Source organism: Carlito syrichta, unplaced genomic scaffold (genome assembly GCF_000164805.1).
Source record: "Carlito syrichta isolate Samal-C Ts95f unplaced genomic scaffold, Tarsius_syrichta-2.0.1 Scaffold302418, whole genome shotgun sequence".
In the NCBI taxonomy this organism is placed as follows: Eukaryota; Metazoa; Chordata; class Mammalia; order Primates; family Tarsiidae; genus Carlito; species Carlito syrichta.
In genome coordinates, this window is record NW_007246514.1 from 487,431 (window position 1) to 507,455 (window position 20,025).

The 20,025-nt window shown below is 48.7% G+C and overlaps 1 protein-coding gene across 3 annotated transcripts in view; it reads right to left on the minus strand.

Annotated features, from left to right (window-relative positions):
• LOC103258944 (amyloid beta A4 precursor protein-binding family B member 2) overlaps nt 1-20,025 on the minus strand; it is a 126,443-nt gene that overhangs the window by 89,796 nt on the left and 16,622 nt on the right. For 2 of the 3 annotated variants that reach the window (XM_021711629.1, XM_021711630.1), the window contains 2 exons: nt 9,501-9,586; nt 9,348-9,408 (listed from right to left, as the gene is read on the minus strand). The gene's annotated coding sequence lies outside the window, so the exon portion shown is untranslated. Of the gene's footprint in view, nt 1-9,347; nt 9,409-9,500; nt 9,587-9,974; nt 10,038-20,025 lie in introns of all 3 variants that reach the window. The other variant, XM_008056617.2, reaches the window with a different exon arrangement.

Consider the following 20,025-nt stretch of genomic DNA (forward strand, 5'->3'; position numbering starts at 1 on the left):
CAAGCAATCCTCTGGCCTTGGCCTCTCAACATGCTGGGATTATTGGACCACCCAGCATCACCATTGTCTTACTAGGTGGAACACAGGCTTCAGGGTCTGCCTCCCTTGGTTCAAATTTCAGCTCATCCACATAACAGATGTGTGATTTTATGAAACTTGTTTGGGCTCTTGGAAGCCCAACTCAGTCATCTGTCCGTAGAATGGTCTGGGATAGGAACTCCGTCTCCCATGCTGGGTTGTTCTGAGAATCAGACAGATCAGCGCTCGGCTCCTGACTGGAACCGCAGAGGGGCGTTTCCTTCTCCATCGACTCCCTGCTGTTACCAAATGAGGGTTACATGGGTACCCACTGGCTACAATGCATCCCACCGGTTCTAGGTCTCTACCGAACATGGTGGATACACGCCAGGACACCTGAAGCAGGTGGGAGAATGAGAAACTGTCTTGTCTCTGCAAAAAAAAAAAAAAAATCAGCCGGGCGTGGCAGCACAAGTCTGTAGCCCCAGCTACTTGGGAGGCTGAGGTGAGAGGATCACCTGAGCCCAGGTCGGTGGAGGCTGCGGTGAGTGGTGACTGCACTCCAGCCTGGGCGACAGAGTGAGACCCCGATTTAAAAAACAAACACACCAACCAAACATGCACCACCCGAACTTCCACGCACAGCTGCAAATTTTGTCTTTCTTCTCTAACCCCAGCAGCACCATAACTGTGGCTCTTACATGCTATTCCTATTTTTTTCTGCAGTATTATTTTATTTTGCCTCCCTCCCCAGCCTGACTGCCTATCACCCCACATGTAACAGCTATCGAATACCACACATGCTGGATGAACAACTGAATGTGCTGCGGGCATTGTTGAGAGCTGTCACTCTTGGTATCAGTGTAGAAAATATGGAGGCCTGACCATTGGGATGACTTCCTTATTTATTTTTTGGAGTCAGGGTCTCACTCTGTCACCCACACAGGAGTGCAGTGACACGATCACGGCTCACCACAGTCTCGACCCCCTGGGCTCCGGCAATCCTCCGGTCTCAGCCTCCCAAAGTGCTGGGATTACAGGTGGGCACTCACGGACCTGGCCATGAAATGCTTTCATGACTGCCTGAATGCGGGCACCTGGCGTTAGGTTTGCTGGCATCATGCCCGAGAGAACAGGGCCTGAGACGAGCTGGCGCTCTTCCAGGTGGGCTTGCAAGGCTAGCTGCAGGTCCCCCAGGGCTTGACCAGCTGGTCCTTCCTGAAGGCCCCTGCTCTGTGGGAGGAACAGATGACGGCTGCTCCTGCCCGAGGCTGCTGAGTTCTGTCACGGCCCAGAATCCTCTGGCGGGATCCCACTGGGTTGGGTCCTGCACCTGCTGCCCGGCACTCTGGGGATGGCCACGATGATCAGGGCTGCGGGTCACTGCCCGTCCCCTCACCTGTTTCCTGCCTCATTCCTTCAGGGGCAGAGGGAAGTCTGCCTTTCCTTTCCAGCCTTCAGTGCGTCCATGCTCCCCAGGTGCGGCTGCCCACAGTTGGCCAACAGTGCCTTTTGTGGCCACAGCGCCCTTCCTGACTCGAGAGCCCACCCATGGCTGCCAGTTCTTGGACCACTCACTCAGGCAAGTGCAGTGACCAGATGCCATTGAGGGAAAGGACGTCACAGGTCTGCCAGGAGCACCGCATGAGCTTGGCTGTGTTGGCAAACACGGGGAGGAAACAGCTTTAGAAACACAAAAGCCGTCCCCAGGGTTGGGAGGTACCACGCACAGTCAAGGCCAGGGGCAGCAATGCCGGCCCCACTCGGCAGAAAGCCATGCTGGATGCGGGCCAGAAGCCTGGCAGCTCCAAGACAGCCGCGCACGTCTGGGCAGGTCACTCTGGCTCTCTCTCTAGCCTTCCACATCTCCTGAGGCTTGATGGAGGCGGCCTTAGCTCCGCTCCGGGAAGGTCAGTTCATGGGCCACACACGCGAGAGGTATCTCCTCCTTGCAGGATGTGGTGCGCTCGTCGTGGGTTCCGGGCCTGGGTGTCTCGATTCAGCTGCGCTGGCATCTGCAGCCCTCCACGAAGGACATTCGGGATGACTGTCGCGTGGGGGTGACGTGTGTTGCAGATGGCTGCAAACAGCCTCCCACCTCCCAGACTCCCTGTACGGTGAACTTGCCCCTCGCCTGGCGTGTAGGGACACCATCATGGGTCACCACAGCCTCGACCTGCTGGGCTCAGGCGATCCTCCTGCCTCAGCCTCCCTAGAGTTGGGTTCCCCTTCTCCAGCCCTTGACTGTGGGCTGTGACTTGCCTAGACCCACAGACCGTGGTGGACCATGGTGCCATTTGAGTCTTTCCTCGCCTGTTGGCTGGGAGGCCGACACCAGGTGAGAGGCACACCTGCCAACCCAGAGACCCTGCCTGAGTAGCCCAAGCCTCAGGAGAGGACCTGAGGATGAGATGCCCGCCCCTGCAGGAGAGTCCTGTGCCTCTGGACGTGTATGTGAAGCCATCTTGGACGCGAATGCTCCAGCTTGGCGGCCCCCAAGTAGACCAGAACAAAAGGTTGTTTTAAGCTACCAAGTTTTGGAACAGTTTGCTACATGGAACGTAGGAGCAGATAACAGAAACAATGTTGTCCACAGGATTGGACACATACAGATGGCTCTCGTCTTAATAGATCTGTTCCCGAAAGCATTTGCTGAAAATGAACACAAATTTACATGTAAAATCGTTTTCAAGCTTCTGCGCGGACATTTACGGAGGAGAACGGGGGCGGGGAGAGGGACTTGCAACAACACACACACACACACACACACACACACACACTCGCAGGACACCCTCCCTGGCCACCCGCTCCCCCCAGCCCTGGCACAACCCCTAGGCGCCACACAAAGGCTCAGTTCTTGGCTGGATGCACAGCAATCGGCTGTTCGCTGTCTGTCCCCCGAAGGCAGGGGCCACAGGCATTCTTTCCTGCCTGCTGTGGTAACAGTGATGACGGTTCACACACAAGGCAGACGTGCGATGCGCCAGGGACTGTGCTGAGTACCGGGCGTCTGTCTTTCACATCCATGCTACATCAACTCAATGTTTACAACAGTCACGTGAGGTGGGGGCTACCGGGACCCTACAGATGGGGGAGTCTGAGGTCTGAGGCCCAGAGAGGCTCAGGAATCTGCCCAAGGTCATCCGGTGGATACACAGCAGAGTTTGGCTTTGAACCCAGACAGTCCAGACCCAGAGTCCAAGCTCTTAAGTCACAACCGCACACGAAGCCCACGTTCTCCCTCTGCATTTAGCAAACCAATAAATGCTTTTGACTCAATTAACAAAGCAACAATGCAAGCCAGACACAGACTCTGCACACGCATCAGGACTGCTGAAAGAAGAAACCTGAGCCTCACAAATAACAAGCAATTAGAGGACTGACATGCAGCTGTAACATCCCATCTAAATGCTAAGTCACGATAAGAGACCTGCTGCACAGACCAGAAATTAGTCGGGATGGGGAAGGTCGGCTTGCCACTTCCTGTTGATCTATTCATGCTCATCTAGCCAGTAGCTGCTCATACAATTACTCCATGGAAATCTGTGCTGGGGCCGGGCTCTGTGGCTCAGCCTGGAATTCCAGCACTTTGGGAGGCCGAGGTGAGTGGATTGCCCGAGTCCCTGAGTCCGAGACCCACCCGGGGAACTTGGCGAGCCCTTGTCTCTACAATAAATCAAAAATTGGCTGGGTGTGGTAGTGCATGCCTATAGTTCTGGTTACTTGGAAGGCTGAGGTGGAAGGATCGCTGGAGCCCAGCAGGTCAAGGCTGCGGTGGCCGGGAGCATGTCACTGCATTCCAGTCTGGGCAACAGAGTGAGACTCCAACTCAAAAAAAAAAAAAAAAGAAAAGAAATCTACACTGGTAGGAACTGAAGGAGGTCAGATGAATATTAGAAATATTTGAACTCAGACAGTCCAGACCCAGAGTCCAAGCTCTTAAGCCACAACCGCACGTGAAGCCCATGTTCTCCTTCTGCCATTCCTTCCAGAAAGTTCTGTCAAACCTATCTACTGACCAATGAATCCTATCATCTCTGCCCCCTTCTCCGTGTGGGGCAAATTATAACAAAAGAGTAAGGAGACAAGCAAAGCTTCCACAAAATCCAGTGCCTGGATTTTAACAAATCCCCGAGCCCCTGAGAACTGACTGTAGATGGCCATGTCAGAACTGGGTGAAACGGTATAAAAACACTTTGTCAACTTTCCTGCTGAGTGCACACACAAATGGCACCATATTGGTATCAGGCTTCAAACTTTACAGTGTTGTTCCTCGGGGTTGTCTGTAGACCAGCAATATCAGCAACACCTGCAAGCTTAATGGGCCTGCAACCTCGTGGCTGGGCGTGTTGGTTCACACCTGTAACCCCAGCAATTTGGGAGGCTGAGGTGGGAAGACTGCCTGAGGCTGGGAGTTCAAGGCCAGCCTGGGCAACATAGTAACACACGCATCTCTAAAACCAAATAAAACACGAGAAAAAAAGAAAAAAAAAGCAACCCTTTGGAGCAGAACTTGCCCATGGGCACAGTGAAGTGTGAAATTCACTCAGAGGCCTGGACCATAGGCATCTGGATGAGGGCCAGGAGAAGGAGCCGTCCTCAAACGATGGCCTGCCAGTCCCCTCACCATTCCTACCACCAACAGCTCTGCTACTTCAACCCCAGACATCCAAGCGGTTGAAGCAATCCGAAAGCTCAGGGATGTAGAAATTGGGAAAAAGTGGCAGGATACTTTCTGGGCTTTGGGGTCTAAGTTGGAGTCCCAGTTCTACCAATTGCCAGCTGTGTGATTAAGTCAATTAATTAACTTGTGCTAAGCACCAGTTTCTTCTGCAGAATGTGGGTAAGTAACTGAGAAGTTCTATGTCTGTTGGCTAACTGCAGCCAGCGCCCGGCAGGGCAGGGGCACACGTGGAGTGCGTGCTCAGGAAAAGCCCTGGCGCCTGGCACTACTTCCTTCCCTTTCCAGGCTTGAATACAGGATGTCCCCAACATGTGAATGAGCTCTTTTCCAATAGTACATGTGCAAGTCCAGTGTTTTGAGTGCAACAAAGTTAGCCTGGGTACTCAACTAACACAGATGGCTATATAGGACTGTATGTATTTAACGGGTTGTACTGACACCTGGTGGAGAGAATCATACATAAAAAACCGCAGGTGTGTACCTTTAAAGTTTATAACTTGAAGGTTTATATGTAGGAGAATTACTGTATGCATCAGACAGAACTATGTCACTGCCAGTCATTTGGAATCTGAACACCTCTCAGAACCAGAAGTAACTTCTAATTTGATGACACATTGCTTTTTACAGATGAGAAAGCAGAAACCCAGAGAATGTAATGCTTGGGGCAATATACTCTTCTTTCCCCCATTTTCTTGCTCATGTATGTCAGAGATTGATTTTCTAAGAGCAGTCCTAAAAACCCCTCCTCACAAATACCCTGAAAACCAAGTTGTTACACACGGAGCCAGGACATCAGAATGGGATGGTCAGGGGACCCAGCTCCACCACCAGATAACTGGGCAGCCCTGGGACCCACTTTTTTTTCACCTGTCAAAGGAAGCCCATTCAAACATCCCCAATGTCATTGCCAGCTGAAATAATTCCATGATTTCCAAAGAATCAGAGCCCGTTTCTTTAGAGATGTAACTTCACCATCGTCCACCAGGTGGCAGGGCATTGCCTTTTCAGAAGTCTGGATAGAACTAACACAAAAGACAGAACTCTAAAGAGCCAGAAGGTATTGTTCAGAGCATGAAGTTTTCTACAATCTGATTGTATCTGGTTTTTATTTTAGTGTTAATCACGCCTTTGGCCAACAACGTGCCATGCACCAAGGGGTGGGGGCCGAACATGGATTCTAAGGTATCAGGGTGGGATGGGCCCAGGAGACAGACTGCAGACTGCAACCTTTGGGACTTCTTGGTTCTGGCAGCTGAAGCCACTGCCCCCGCGAAGGTGACCAGGCGTCGCCTCCCTAACACAAGTGGCACAGGAAGCCATCATCTACAGAAGGTGTGACTAGGTCGAGATTTTAAGGACACCATCACAGGATCACGTGACACAAAACAGATCCAGAGAGAGAATTTGAGAGAAACACTGAAGGTGACAGTCACAAACAGTGGTTAATTTTAAAATGCCCAGGGGCGAAATGCAACGTGGTGGTGTCCTGGATGGATGACATCCGGCAACAGAAAACAAAAATGTCGGAAGAAAAACCAGTAAAATCAGAATATGGTGCTCTGTTAAGAGTTTGGAGCCAACAGTTCACAGTGTAGACCAGCCAGTCACCCGAGGCAATTTCCCCCACCCCAGCCCCGACTTCCTCCTGACCCAGGCCCAATTTTGCTGCAAGCCTAGACGGAATCACACCACTGGGAGAGGGTCTGGAAAAAAAAACCCTGTGGCCCTTGGGGTCTCACCAAAAGGCGGGTTTACACGGTCACCACCACCCACCCCTTTTCTCCGAAATGAGCTGTGCACCTAAGGAAGAAGGCTATGAAACCCCAGCTGGCCATGTCCACAGTCCTACATGTCTGCATATACTTGGGGCATTATAGAGGATGTCGATCGCACCCTTGGCCCCTGAACGAAGCTCCAAGTGGGAATTTCCCTTTTAGACAGTCCGGCAAGCATGGGCTGCGGAACCAAACGGCCTGGATCCAAATCCTGGCTCCATGGCTCACTTTCCATGCCTCAGTTTCCTCATCTGCAATACAGAGGCCATGAGGCTGAGCCCACAGAATGTTTTGTGAGGATGTGAGTCAACAGAATGTAAACCTTCAGGACCACACCTGGCAAAAAACAAGGACTCACTTAATATTTATTGTTACAACCGTGTAATAATGAAGCACCAGAAAGGCCTTCACATTCCTGGAGAACTGGCCTCTACCTCATGCGTAGCGCGAGCCTCACACAGCAGGGTCTGAAATCCCACACCCCGCCCCCAACACACATGGTCCTCGACACTGAAGTGACTTTTTTTTTTTTGAGTCAGGGTCTCACTCTGTTGCCCAGGCTGGAGTGTAGTGGCACAATCACAGCTCACCACAACCTTGACCTCCTGGACTCAGGCGATCTTCCTGTCTCAGCCTCCCAAGTAGCTGAGACTACAGGCATGTGCCACCATGCCTGGCTAATTCTTTCACTCTTTGTAGAGACAAGGTCTTGCTATATTGCCCAGTGTGGTCTCGAGCTCCTGGGCTCAAGCAAACCTCCCACCTTGGCCTCCCAAAGTGCTAGGATGACAGGTGTGAGCCACTGTGTCTGGCCTGAAGTGGCTTTCTATAGGGGGAGGGATCTTCAGAACGCAGGGTGGGATGGACAGGCAGAAGCACGTGCAGGCTGAAGTCTCTCTAAGATCCTGAGTACTCTTTGGGGATTCATGCCGTTCACCTGAAGAGTCCTTGATAGAAACAGTTGCCAAGAGGTGCATAAAGAACTCCACACTCAAGATTTGTTTTCATAACCGTGAGAATCCTGCAATCTGAAAAGCTGTGTTTTTCCTTCTTGCCAATCTGATCTCTCCTTCTCTACATATAGTTCCAGCCCAGACTAAAGCACTGAGAATTCCCTTATATTTTCTGTGCCCTTTTTTCCCTTTGACTTAGGGTCTCACTCTGTTGCCCAGGCTGGAGTGCAGTGGTGCAATCCTGATTCACTGTGAGCTCAGCCTCCTTCCCTGAACTTAAATGGTCCTCCTATCCTTCTGTCTCAACCTCCTGAGTAGCTGGAACTACAGGTGTGCACCAACACACCCAACTAATGTTTCGTTTTTTTGTAGAGTCAGGGTCTCACTATGTTGCCCAGGCTGGTCTTGAACTCCTGGGCTCAAAGTCTTGGGCATGCAGGCATGAGTCACTGTGCCTGGCCCTGTGCCTTAAAAAAAAAAATGTTCTTAGAAGTCTTCTCGGATCATTTAGAAAACAAAGTAAGATAGAAAGAACAGCCGCACTTCTTTGGAACTAAGCACAGCTTCAGTAAGTTATAACACAGCTGAGACAGATTCCTAACAGGGGCTGGCATAGACACATGGGCCACAGCACGTCAGTAGGTAAAGGATGCAGTAAGCAACACAGTCGGGAGGAAGGGAGAGGGGAAGACTGGCTCCTGCCGTGGGTGTAACCGAAGCAGCTCTCCTATTCCCAGCACTAATTCCACCTCCACCGCCTCCCCCTCCATCTCTTGTCCATTTCACACCTATCCTCACTGATGTCACTCCTTGGTCCCTTAGTGGGTAGAGATACATACACGGCCACCCAGGCCTCCGCCTCCAGCCTTTGCCTCCAGACTTTGTAAGACACCAGGTAGCAAAGCAACACATTCATGCCCGCCGTCCTGTGTTTCCATCAGCTCCTGACGTAAAATTCATCTTGAAAGGCCATCTCAGCACTGGCTCTGGGGCCACCATCACCTTGTCAGCTGTGTTTAGACTGAAGCTGACTTGACTGGCAACAGCAGAGATGTGACTGGGACACATCTTTTTTTTTCTTTTCCCTAGAGACAGGGTCTCACTACATGGCCCAGGTTGGCCTCAAACTCCTGGGCTCAAGTGATCCTCCTGTCTCAGCCTCCTGAGTAGCTGGGACTTACAGGACCTGGGGATCACTACACAGACTCAGAGGACTGAGATTCTTACAGAACCAACGGGCATTATGGTGGTTTCTGGCAAAGGAGTGTGGTGTTGCCCACTTAAGTAAGAAAACCTGTTGACTATTTATTTGTAGACACAGATCTGTTTTGGGATTCAGAGCAACAACAACCAAAAAGGCCAGGTATGATGGCTCACATGTGTAATCCCAGCACTTTGAGAGGCCAAGGCGGGAGGTTTGCTTCAGCCCAGGAATTCAAGACCAGCCTGAGCAACATAGTGAGATCTCATCTCTACAAAAAATCCTAACAGTTAGCTGGACGTGATAGGATGCACCTGTAGTCCCAGCGATTCAGGAGGCTGAGGTGGGAGGATCGTCAGAGTCTAGGAGGTCAAGACTGTGGTGAGCTGTGATTGTGCCACTGCACTCCAGCCTGGGTGACAGAGTGAGACCCTCAAAAAAAAAAAAAAAAGAGTGCACCGTGCCTGTGCCTGTTTACATTATTAGTGAATGTAGTGAGATACAGGTGAAGTCTTGATGGTTCTAGAAATTCCCCTCCATCCTAACTCTGCCTAGGGATTTTTTCAAAGTGTCAGGGAAGCTAGGAAAGAGAATTGAGAGATAATGACTTATTCAGAGGCTCTGAGTTGATGGTTTGTAAAAACTGGGCCATTATCCGAAGTCGTTACTTTGATGTAAGAATATACCTGGTTGTTGCAAGCATGTCTCTTACCAACCTTGGCTTCTGGGTCACTGTTGATACTACACGAATCATCATCGTCAGCATGTGGGGCATTTCTGGAAAGACAACCAGAAAACGGGACTTAAAATCTACTGTAAACTGGGGACGCACAAGGCCACCCGCACCGCTGGTCCTTCTGACGTCCTACCTGAGTTTCAGAGACGCATAGCGAAGTGTGGCCCCTTCAAACTCTTTTAAACTGGGATCCGGGTTCACTGTGGCTGCGTGCAAATCCTAGAGGAAGACAGATCCCCGTTAACAGATGATGGCGGAGAGGACCTCGTATGGCCTCAAACACCAAAGGGAAGAAGAGTCCTCCCGCCAGGGGCAGAGAGTATGTGTGCGCTTAGGCAGAAGGAGGCATGCAGGGGCTGTGAATGCTGACGGTGCGGGCGCCTGTCCCCACAGGACCGCAGGGGCCCCGGGCCAGGCAGCCTGGAGCCATTCACAACGGGGGACACCAAGGACAGACCCGATGAGAGCCAGCCGCACGCCCCTAGAGAGACCCATGACTCTGTCCCTGCAGAATGCAGTCGTTCACAAAGAAGAAAAAGGTGCAGCCACAGCCATGCAGGAAGGAACGAGAAACCTTAGAGGATCCAAAATCTGACAATATACTTGCCTTCCAAATGTCACTATTAATCTTTCCCCCATTCAGAACAGCAAAATCACTCCATGGCTGTTTCTAGACATACAATTATTCACACAGAAAAAAAAAAAGCACATTGATTTAAAGAAAGAAAAGAAAAGAAAAAGAACACAAGACACCGTTGTTAGCATTGATATTCACAAGACAGTTAAGGAACAAATTCACTCTAACGGCAACTTGTTAGCACTCTGGCTGTCAACCTACACCATCACCTGGAGACGGGGCAGGGAGAGATGACGCTTTAATGACTTACCAAACCAATGAGTGGACATTATTGGAGGCAGACAGGGAAGGCATTTTCTCAATGTGGACTTTAAAAGCAAACAACATGCTTCCCAGTATTAAATAACTAGCACACCTAATTCCACAGTCACCACTTTCCTCCCTATAAACCAAACAGATCATTTTCTGGACATGGGCATGAGAGTTAGGATGATTCCGTGATGGGTTGAGAACAGGGGAGACTGAGGCGTGCCCACGGGGAAGGACACAAAGGGAGGATGGTGAGTTATTTTCACTTAAATAACCAAAAAAAGGAAGAACGAATGGGAGAGAATTGTTTAGTAAAGAACACAGATCAACACCAACATTTTGCTGGAATTTAACATAGCCAAACACTCTAGGCCGGGCACAGTGGCTCATGTCTGTCATCCCAGCACTTTGGGAGGCTGAGGCAGGAGGACTGATTGAGTCCAAGAGTTCGAGACCAGCCTTGGGCAATATAGCGAGATCTTTGTCTCTACAAAAAAATCTAAAAATTAGCTGGGCTTGGTGGCGTGCACCGGTAGCCCCAGCTACTCAGGAATCTGAGGCGAGAGGACTGCCTGAGCCCAGGAGGTTGAGGCTGTGGTAGGTGGATGCCTGGGTGACAGAGTGAGACCCCACCTCAAAAACAAACAAACAAAACAAACAAACAAAACAAACCCCGAGCCCCGCCCCATCAAAAGCTCTACTTCCTTGCCACAAAAGCCTCTTCACAAATTAATACTTGATCATGAAATGGTTTTCTAAACATAATGGAAAACATGATGTCTGGCCTCATTGGGAGAATTCTTGCAACAGATATTCCAGCCTAAGCAACTCCTTCCATTTGCCTCAGACAAGGAGAACATGTATTCTCCTTGTACTATGCCAAGAGAATATTCACATTGTTTTCAACTAAGATTTGGGGAAATAAATGAAGCCCATAAAACCCAGGAGCAGTCCTGTTGAGTTTGTTCTACTGACTGGTTAGGCAAATCTAATAATTCTAATAAATTCTTGTCTAATAAATCAATCAGTAAAACTTTTCAGCAGAATAACTTTTCATTTAAAGTTCTTTGAAAATGGGCAGTGAATACTAACCCATAACTTTTATTCACAACATTACTACAGTTTTTTTTTGTTTTTTTTTTTTGAGAAGGCAAGATTTATTGAGAGGACAGAAACGCTCCCATAGTGGGAGGGGACCCGAGGAGTTTGCCCTAAATTGGTTTTCAAAACCACTAAAAACAGAAACAGCTCAGTTCAAATATCCCGTGTGTTGAAAGATGTGCTGATTAAACTCCACAGGACTCTCCAAGGGCAAAGGCATTGCAAACGTAGGTTCAGTGTCACGACTGCACACTTGGTGTCATTTTGCTTTCTTTTCTGATTGAGACACCTGAACTGCAGTTTTTCATTTTCTCTTTTGTTTTTGTTTTGAGTTGGGGTCTCCCTCTGTCACTCCGACTGGATTGCAATGGCATGATCACAGCTACTGCAGCCTCAACTTGCTGGGCTCAGGCGATCATTCCACCTCAGCTTCCCGAGTAGCTGGGACTACAGGCACATGTCACACACCCAGCTAATTTATTTATTTATTTATTTGTAGAGATGAGGTCCTGCCACATTTCCCAGCCTGGTCTCGAATCCCTGGACTCAGGCAATCCTCTTGCCTCCGTCTCCCAAAGTGCTGGAATTACAGGCATGAGCCACTGTGCCTGGCCTGAACTGAAGTTTTTAAAAACAAAATATAACTTGGATCACTGTCTATTTATTTTTTAAAAATAACTTCTCTTAATAATGAAAAGGGCTGGAATGCTTCCTGAGCCTTACGTCTTTCTCATTCTTTTTAATAAAGACACCAAGGCTATGTGGCCCCAAACTGCCATCACTGTTTACATGTGAGCATTTAAGTTAAGGTTGCAAAAGGACATCAGATGATGAATTAGGAAGACCCAAGATAATCATATCGGTGTGGAGAAATTAAAAAAAAAAACAAAAAACAGGACAGATGTCTGACAAAAACACCTGAAATTGACATTATTCTCAAGAGGCACGTGGTGTTAGGACTAGCCAGGGTGAAAGGAGAGAATTTTTAAAAATAGGTACTCAGGAAAGCCTTCAGCACAAAATTAAAAGGGTTCTCTGTATGTGTGTGTGATTTTTAAAATATTTCATATATTTACTATTTGGACATAGGGATCCTTGTTAAATACAGGCCGACCCAGTGCTAACACTATAAGAATACAGCTCTCGGGCCATGGAAACATGAGCTGGCAGACTCCCAATACCCACCTTCTACAGATTTAAATAAACACAGGTCCTTTACAGTGATTTTGCAAATACTTAAAATAACATGGGCACTCCTAAAGAAACCTTTCAGCACAAAGCTCAAATGAGGAAAAATGGAAACCAGCATTATAGATGTTAGACCAGGCCACAGAGCCTTGTTTGTCTCCTATATTTAAAAATATTCATTTACATCAAAGATGACAAACTACCTCCCCATGAAAGTGACCATAGTTTCTCTCTTTTAAAAATTAGGGCCAGTAGGCTGGGCACAGCGGCTCTCAGTACTTTGGGAGGGTGGGCAGGAGGATTGCTTGAGCCCAGGAATTTGAGACCAGCCTGGGCAACATAGCGAGACTTTGCCTTTATTTAAAAAGATAATTTTTAAAATTTAGGGCCAATGACAGAAACACTCTGTTTTAAATTTTAAAAACGACAGAGTCTAGTCATCTAAATTTTTTTAAAGACAGAATATTTTCTACATTGGGCTAAAAATTTTTAGCTAAACATTTTTTTTTTAAAACCAACCCAGCAGAGATTCTTTGGTTCTACAGTCTGCAGTCATCCCAGTCTGTGGCCTGGGTGGCAGAAGTAGGAGGGAGGGAGGAAGAGGAGAGACCCAGAGACATGCAGTAAAAGAGGAACAGATAGGTAGAGGCAACATGTCTCGGTAAGACAAGGACAAAGATGAGAAAACGGTAGTCCAGGACCACAGGAACACCTCCCATGAGCAACAGCCTCTCGATCGGGGACCTTCCCGGCAATGCAGCCAAAGCCCTGCATGGCCACGTGCTACCCTGGTGCCACAGCCACAGCTGGGACTCTCCGGGGTCCTGTCCCAGCTTTGCCCAGGCTGCAGCACCTTTACTCTGGTTACTGTGGTGATGCCTGGTTCTGGGTGAGCCCTGGAGCCTTGGCTCCTCAGAGACAGTGTTGGGGGGGACTGACCCAGTGCCCAGATCACGGCGCCCTCAATGACCCTTCAGCACCTCGCAGAAGCCGGCGAGGGTGGACACATGAAGGGAATCCGGTCGTATCACCTTCACAACTGAGAGCTTTCTTTTTCTGTATTTTGCCGTTGGGGTCTTGGAAAGCAATTCTGCAAGTCAAACAAAAATGATGCTCTGTCCTCCTGCTGGAAAAAGGCCAATGTTGGAGTTGGTCCTTTGACAATGTCAACAGAGTGCTCTTGAAGATGACGTCTCAGGGGCTGAGAATGTCCCTGGGAGGGTTCTTTAGGGTGCCAAGGTCGTCTCCATGAAGTGGGCTCAAAATGCAAGCCAGACAGCGAGAGCAGAGGGTTAAACCCCCGTTGATAACTGGATGGAATGGAAAAGCACTGGAACATTCCACGGTGGCTTTGCTGAAGCTGTAATTGCATCCTCTCTGTGTGCATTTCAGAAGGTCTGAGGTTAACTCAATGGATGGCTTCACTATGGGCTCGCTCTCAACTCATGTTGAAATGGAATCCCCAATGTAGCAGTAGTGAGAGGTGGGCCCCTTAAGAAGTGGTGGGGTCATGAGAGTTCTGCCCCCGTAATGGATCACTCCTTTCATGGATTGATGGGTTAATGAGTTATCATGGAAGAGGACAGGTGGCTTTGTAAGAAGAGGAAGAGAGACCAGAGCCAGCACACCCAGCCCCATGACTGTGTGATGCCCTGTGCTCCCTCAGGACTCTGCAGAGAGTCCTATTAGCAAGAAGAGCCTAACCAGACACAGTCCCTCGACCTTGGATTTCTTAGCCTTCATAACCATAAGAAATATGTTATTTTTCTTTATAAATGACCCAGTTTCAGGTATTCTAAGCATCAAAAAACAAAGACCCACAGGCTGCAGGACAGTGGGGGTTCAAATTCTACCTCTGCTCTCATCTGATCTGTGACCTCCAGTCCCCCATGTCCAACACGGCTAGGGAGACATCTGTCAGCGCATGAGTCAAGGATGGCAGTTCTCAGCACAGGGACGGCTGCCCGAGGTGCCCTGGGTGCATTTCCTTACAAAAGCATTAGGAATTTTGCTTCTCAACCCTGCTCTGTCAAGACTTTGGCCTCAACAGGTGCAGCCATCATGTGGAAAATCTGGAATTCCAAGGAACAGGGAAGGCAATGTCAGTGACTGTTGTGTCAATTTATGTGTGCATAATTCCCTTTCCTCCTCCTCTTACTCTTCTTCCTCTTCCTCCTCCCCTCCTCCTCCTACCTTCTTCCTCCTCTTCCTCTTTTTTTTTCCTTTGTCCTTCTTCCTTCTCCTTCTCCTCCTTCTTTTTTAAGAGATGGGGTCTTGCTATGTTGCCCAGCCTGGAGTGCAATGGCTCTTCACAGAGGCTATCACCATGCACTACTGCACTTGGCAGCCATTTGTGAAACACTCTCTGTGTTTTGGGTAGATGCAATACTATCAGAAGAGTATAGCATGATGGTTTATCACACAAACATAACTCAGAGAGTTAAAACACACACACACACACACACACACACACACACACACACACACACACACACACACCCCAAACTAGCCAAGAGCCTCACTCTCTGTGTTTTGGGTAGATGCAATACTATCAGAAGAGTATAGCATGATGGTTTATCACACAAACATAACTCAGAGAGTTAACACACACACACACACACACCCCCCAGACTAGCCAAGAGACTCACAAGAGCCTGTGCGATTCAATCCGTCTCTGTGAGCAGCAGAACAGTGTAGGAATGACAGCCAGGCAGGGAGGAGGGGGGTCAGCCTTTGCCACCACAACAACTTAACCAGCAGCTCCCTTGGCTGCATGGCTGGTTTATTCCTCTGTTCAGCACACATTTAACAAGCGTCACCATGAAGCAGGCACTAGGCCAGGGGCACAAGATGAGGGGACCAGCCCTGACTACAGGAGCTTCCTGGAGGAAGGCTGGCATGTGACAGGTGGTAAGAACGTAAAGGAACGTGTTGGAATAAAGGACGTTCAAAGTCAACGGTGAGCGCGTTAGCTCCTAGGAGACACTGGGGTGAGTCCCAAGAATGAATGAGGAAATGACATGCAGATAAAAATAGGGAAACTGAATGGGCTCAGTGGCTCACCCTGTATCCCAGCAATTTGGGAGGCTGAGCCGAATGAACTGCCTGAGCCCGTGGGTTTGAGAACAACCTGGGCAAGTTGGCGAGACCTCATCTCTACAATAAAATAAAAATTAGCCAGGTGTAGTAGCGCGCACCTGTAGTTCTGGCTACTTGGAAGGCTGAAGTGGAAGGATTGCTGGAGCCCAGGTCAATGCTGGGGTGGCCATGAGTGTGTCACTGCATTCCCACCTGGGTGATAGAGTGAGTCTCCAACTCAAAAAAAAAAAAAATAGGGAAACTAAACCCAGGTGTGGTAGCTTATGCCTTTAATCCCTTTGGGAGGCCGAGGCGGGAGGATCCCTTGAGGTCAGGAGTTTGAGACCAGCCTGGGCAACAAAGCAAGGACTTGTCTCTACAAAAATCAGAAAGTTAGCCACGTGTGGTGGCACATACCTGTAAGTCCCATCTACTTGAGAAGCTGAAGTGGGAGGATCCCCTGAGCCCCAAAAATATATATATAATAAAATAAATAAATAAATACAGCTGTCACAGTACTCAGTTTCAAATCCCTATGAAAAAGGTTCCCAGGCTCCATCTCCAGAAAGTCTGACTAGCAGGGCTGAGGAGGGACCTGGAAAGCAGCATGTTTTACAATTCCTGGAGGTCTTCCTGACAGTGGTCCAGCTCACTGCTGGGAAATACAGCCCTCGCCTGCTCCAGGCCCTTCTCCAAGGTTCTTTCACACGCTCCAATGTCATGATCATTTGATTGATACAGGAAGTTCAGAAAAATGATGACAGAATGGCCCTTGGATGTTGTCATATTTCTTTTTTTCTTGAGTCAGAGTCTCCCTCTGTTGCCCAGGCTGGAGTGCAGTGGCATGCTCACGGCCACTGCAGCTTCGACCTGCTGGGTTCAGGTGAACCTTTCACCTCAGCCTTCCAAGCAGCTGGAAGCACAGGTGCACGCCACCACACCCAGGTAATTTTTTATTTTATTTTATTGTAGAGACAATGTCTTGCCAAGTTACCCAGGCTGTCTTGACCTCCTGGGCTCAGGCAACCCTCTCGCCTCAGCCTCCCAGAGTGCTGGCATTACAGGCGTGAGCCACAGCACCCAGCAGGATGCTGTCATATTTCCAAGTGTGCACAGAAACACACAGGGTCTAAGGGTATCTGTGTTACCGCCCTTGGGGAGACTGTGGCTTGGCCCATCTTGAGGCCACGAGTGCTTCAGCAAGAACAGAGTGGTCTGGATGTAGGAGACTCAGTTCTGAGAAACCTCCACATATTGCCTTCCTTAGGGAGCCCAGAAACCTTCTGTGGAAGAGACTCTCAGACTTGGCCACAGGCCAACAGTGAATCTGAAAAATATCCTGCGCGGTTCTCTCTTTTCTCTGAAATTTGACATCCAAGTAATTTGTGAGGCGATTTGGAACAAACAAATGGCTTGGTACCGGGGGGTGGGGAGGGTGCCAAGTTTCAGCAGCAAGTGATTCCTGGCCAGTTTATAAACTTTCTAAAATGCGGCCGCCATGTGCGGCGGACACATTCTCGGCGCACGTAACACCTCCTGGGTGAACTTTCCAATGTGAAATGTAAAACCGCCCAACTGTAAGGAAGCCTTCCGTCCTGAACTTTTGTGACGCTTCGTCAACAGATGTAGTACTTGTTTGATTCTCTTTTTTGGAAGCCAACTCAGAAAAAAAAAAAAGTGGGATAAAATGTGATTTCTCCCATGGCAGAGTCCACGTTTCTTCTCTCCCTGAACATGTCGTTTTTCTTCATGTTCTGAGATGAGTTGAAATAGATTCTATCTGGGAATCAAACAGGGTCAGGAAATAACCATTCCTCTTCAACTGTCATTAGTGCCTGAGCCAATTCTATCTAGGGCAGTCATTTTCCAGGAGGCTCTGCGTGTGATACAGCCTGCCCTTGGGGTGAGACGCAGGGATGCAGAGTCTTCAAGCCTCCCCAGTATCCATTATTTTTTGTGAAGGCTGGGGTAGAGGTGGTGGTCAGCAGATGAGAATTCAAGCTTGACTCTAGCCATGTATCAGCTGTGTGATCTTGCCTAGGTTCCTCAACCTGTGTCTTAGTGTTGTCAAATGTACCATGGGAAAGACAACTATAAAACCCGGTGTGTAAGCAGTTTTTGTTGTTTTGCTTGTTTTTTTTTTGTTTTTGCTTTTTTTTTTAGTTGGAGTCCCATTCTGTCACCCAGGCTAGAGTGCAGTGGCACAATCATGGCTACTGCAGCTTCGACCTGCTGGGTTCAGGTGATCCTTCTGCCTCAGTCACCATGCCCAGCTATTTTTGTTTTGTTCTGATATACTGTAGAGATGAGATCTTGTCATGTTACCCAGGCTGATCTCAAACCCCTGGGCTCAGGCGGTCCTCTTGCTTTGGCCTCCCAAAATGCTAGGACTACAGGCGTGAGCCACTGCGCCTGGCCTGTAAAGGTTTTGTGGGGAGTTAGCCCAGCATTGTAAATGCGTGTTTTGTCCTAATGCCTCTGGTCGACTTCAGTGTGAGTGCCTCCACATCTGGGCTACCTGGTAGGCTGGGACTTTCTTCCTGTTCCCTCATTCTTCTATCTATTCAGTTCTTTGCCTCTACGATCTTAATTCATTGCCTTTTAAACCTGCTTGGCTCTTTAACTTAATGGATAGCTGTGGCTAGGTGCGGTGGCTCAAGTCTGTAATCCCAGCACTTGTGGGAGGCTGAGGCGAGAGGATTGCCTAAACCCATGGGTTCAAGACCAGCCTAGGCAACTTGGCAAGACTTCGTCTCTACAATATATCAAAAAGTTAGCCAGGCATGGTAGCACACACATGTAGTTCCAGTTACTTGGAAGGCTGAGGTAGAAGGATTGCCTGAGCCTAGCAGGTTGAGGCTGCGGTGGCCGTGAGCATGCCACTGCACTCCAGCCTGGGTGACAGAGTGAGATTCCAACTCAAAAGAAAACAAAAAACAGAAACAGATAGCTGTAAGATTGGGGGGAGCATTTGTATGAAGGGGACATTGAAAGATTGATCTAAAGAGTATCTATCCCTTTGCGCTATGGAAGTGCTGCTATGAGTCACTCCCTCTGAAACTCCTAAAAATACGTATCCCTTCCCAAAGCTCCATGGAGGAACAAGCCTTTGTCAATACAAATGGTACAGTGAGCAGCAGAAGCAGGACAGAACCAACAGAAGGTGGAGACTTTTACGGTGTGGGGGCTTAGTGGTTTAGAGTCAGAGAAGTGACTGAAACATGCGCGTCTAGGGGGCACGTTCCAGGTTGCCTGTCTCCTCTTCCATTTTGCTTTCTCTCCTGTTTTGAAATCAGTTGAAATAGATTCTTCTGAGGAATCAAAAAAATCGTATGAGGGAAATAATCATTCCTCTCCAACCATCATCAGCACCTGAGGCAAGATATTAAGAGAAGAAGACCCTGTCCCGACACCAGCGGAATGGCTGTTCCCATCACTGAATCTCAGTTGCCTCTTTTCTTTCTTCTTCTTCTTCTTTTTTTTTTTGTTTTGAGTCGGGGTCTCCCTCTGTCTCTCAGGCTGGAGTGCAGTGGTACCATGATGGCTCCCGGCAGCCTCGACTTCCTGGGCTCAGGCGATCCTTCCAACTCAGCCTTCTGAGGAGCTAGAACTACAGACGTGTGCCACCCTGCCCGGCCAATTCCCTGATTTTTTTTGGTAGAGATGTCATCTCACTATGTAGCCCAGGCTGGTCTCAAGCTCCTGGGCTCAAGGAGTCTTTGGCCTCGGCCTCCCAAACTGCTGGGATGACAGGCGTGAGCCACCATGTTTGGCAACCTATCACTTTAAAGTCCGAGATCTGAGGTTCGGACTAGGTGAGTGAGATGCCCAATCCTGTAACAGTGGGAATGTGGGGAGACTGTGGGCCTTACTTCCTCCCAAAAAACAAGGAAACGATCAGATATGCAGGAAACCTGACCCTGTCTGCTTTTAACAACAGAAAGGATGACACAGTTGCAAATAGAGACACTGCAGGGAAAAGGTGCAGCTCAAATGCCCTGCGGTGTTCTCAGAGTAAACAAACGGGCTTGTTTAAAGAACCAGACTGTGGTCAGAAAAAGGCAGTAATGGCTGTCAGGGGTCAAACCAGTTTTCTTCAAATAAAGGTCATGACATCACTGTGACCTTTTCCAACCACAATTCTCTTGACTGTTTTGTTATCAGGATTCACAGAGGTTCGCTGCAGGGATCTTTATATTAATAAATACCACAATGAACATTTTTTAATGTCCCAATTCTTTGTTTAAACATCCAGATTCTTCCTCAGGGATGGCAGCAAAATTTATGCCGCTAATTGTTTCTAAAACCATGTCATTTCTGCTAAATAAACAGATTCTTTTTTTAAAAAATTAAGCATCTGAGGGTTCTCCAGGGTTACTATTGCAGACACCCTCTCCAAGCTACC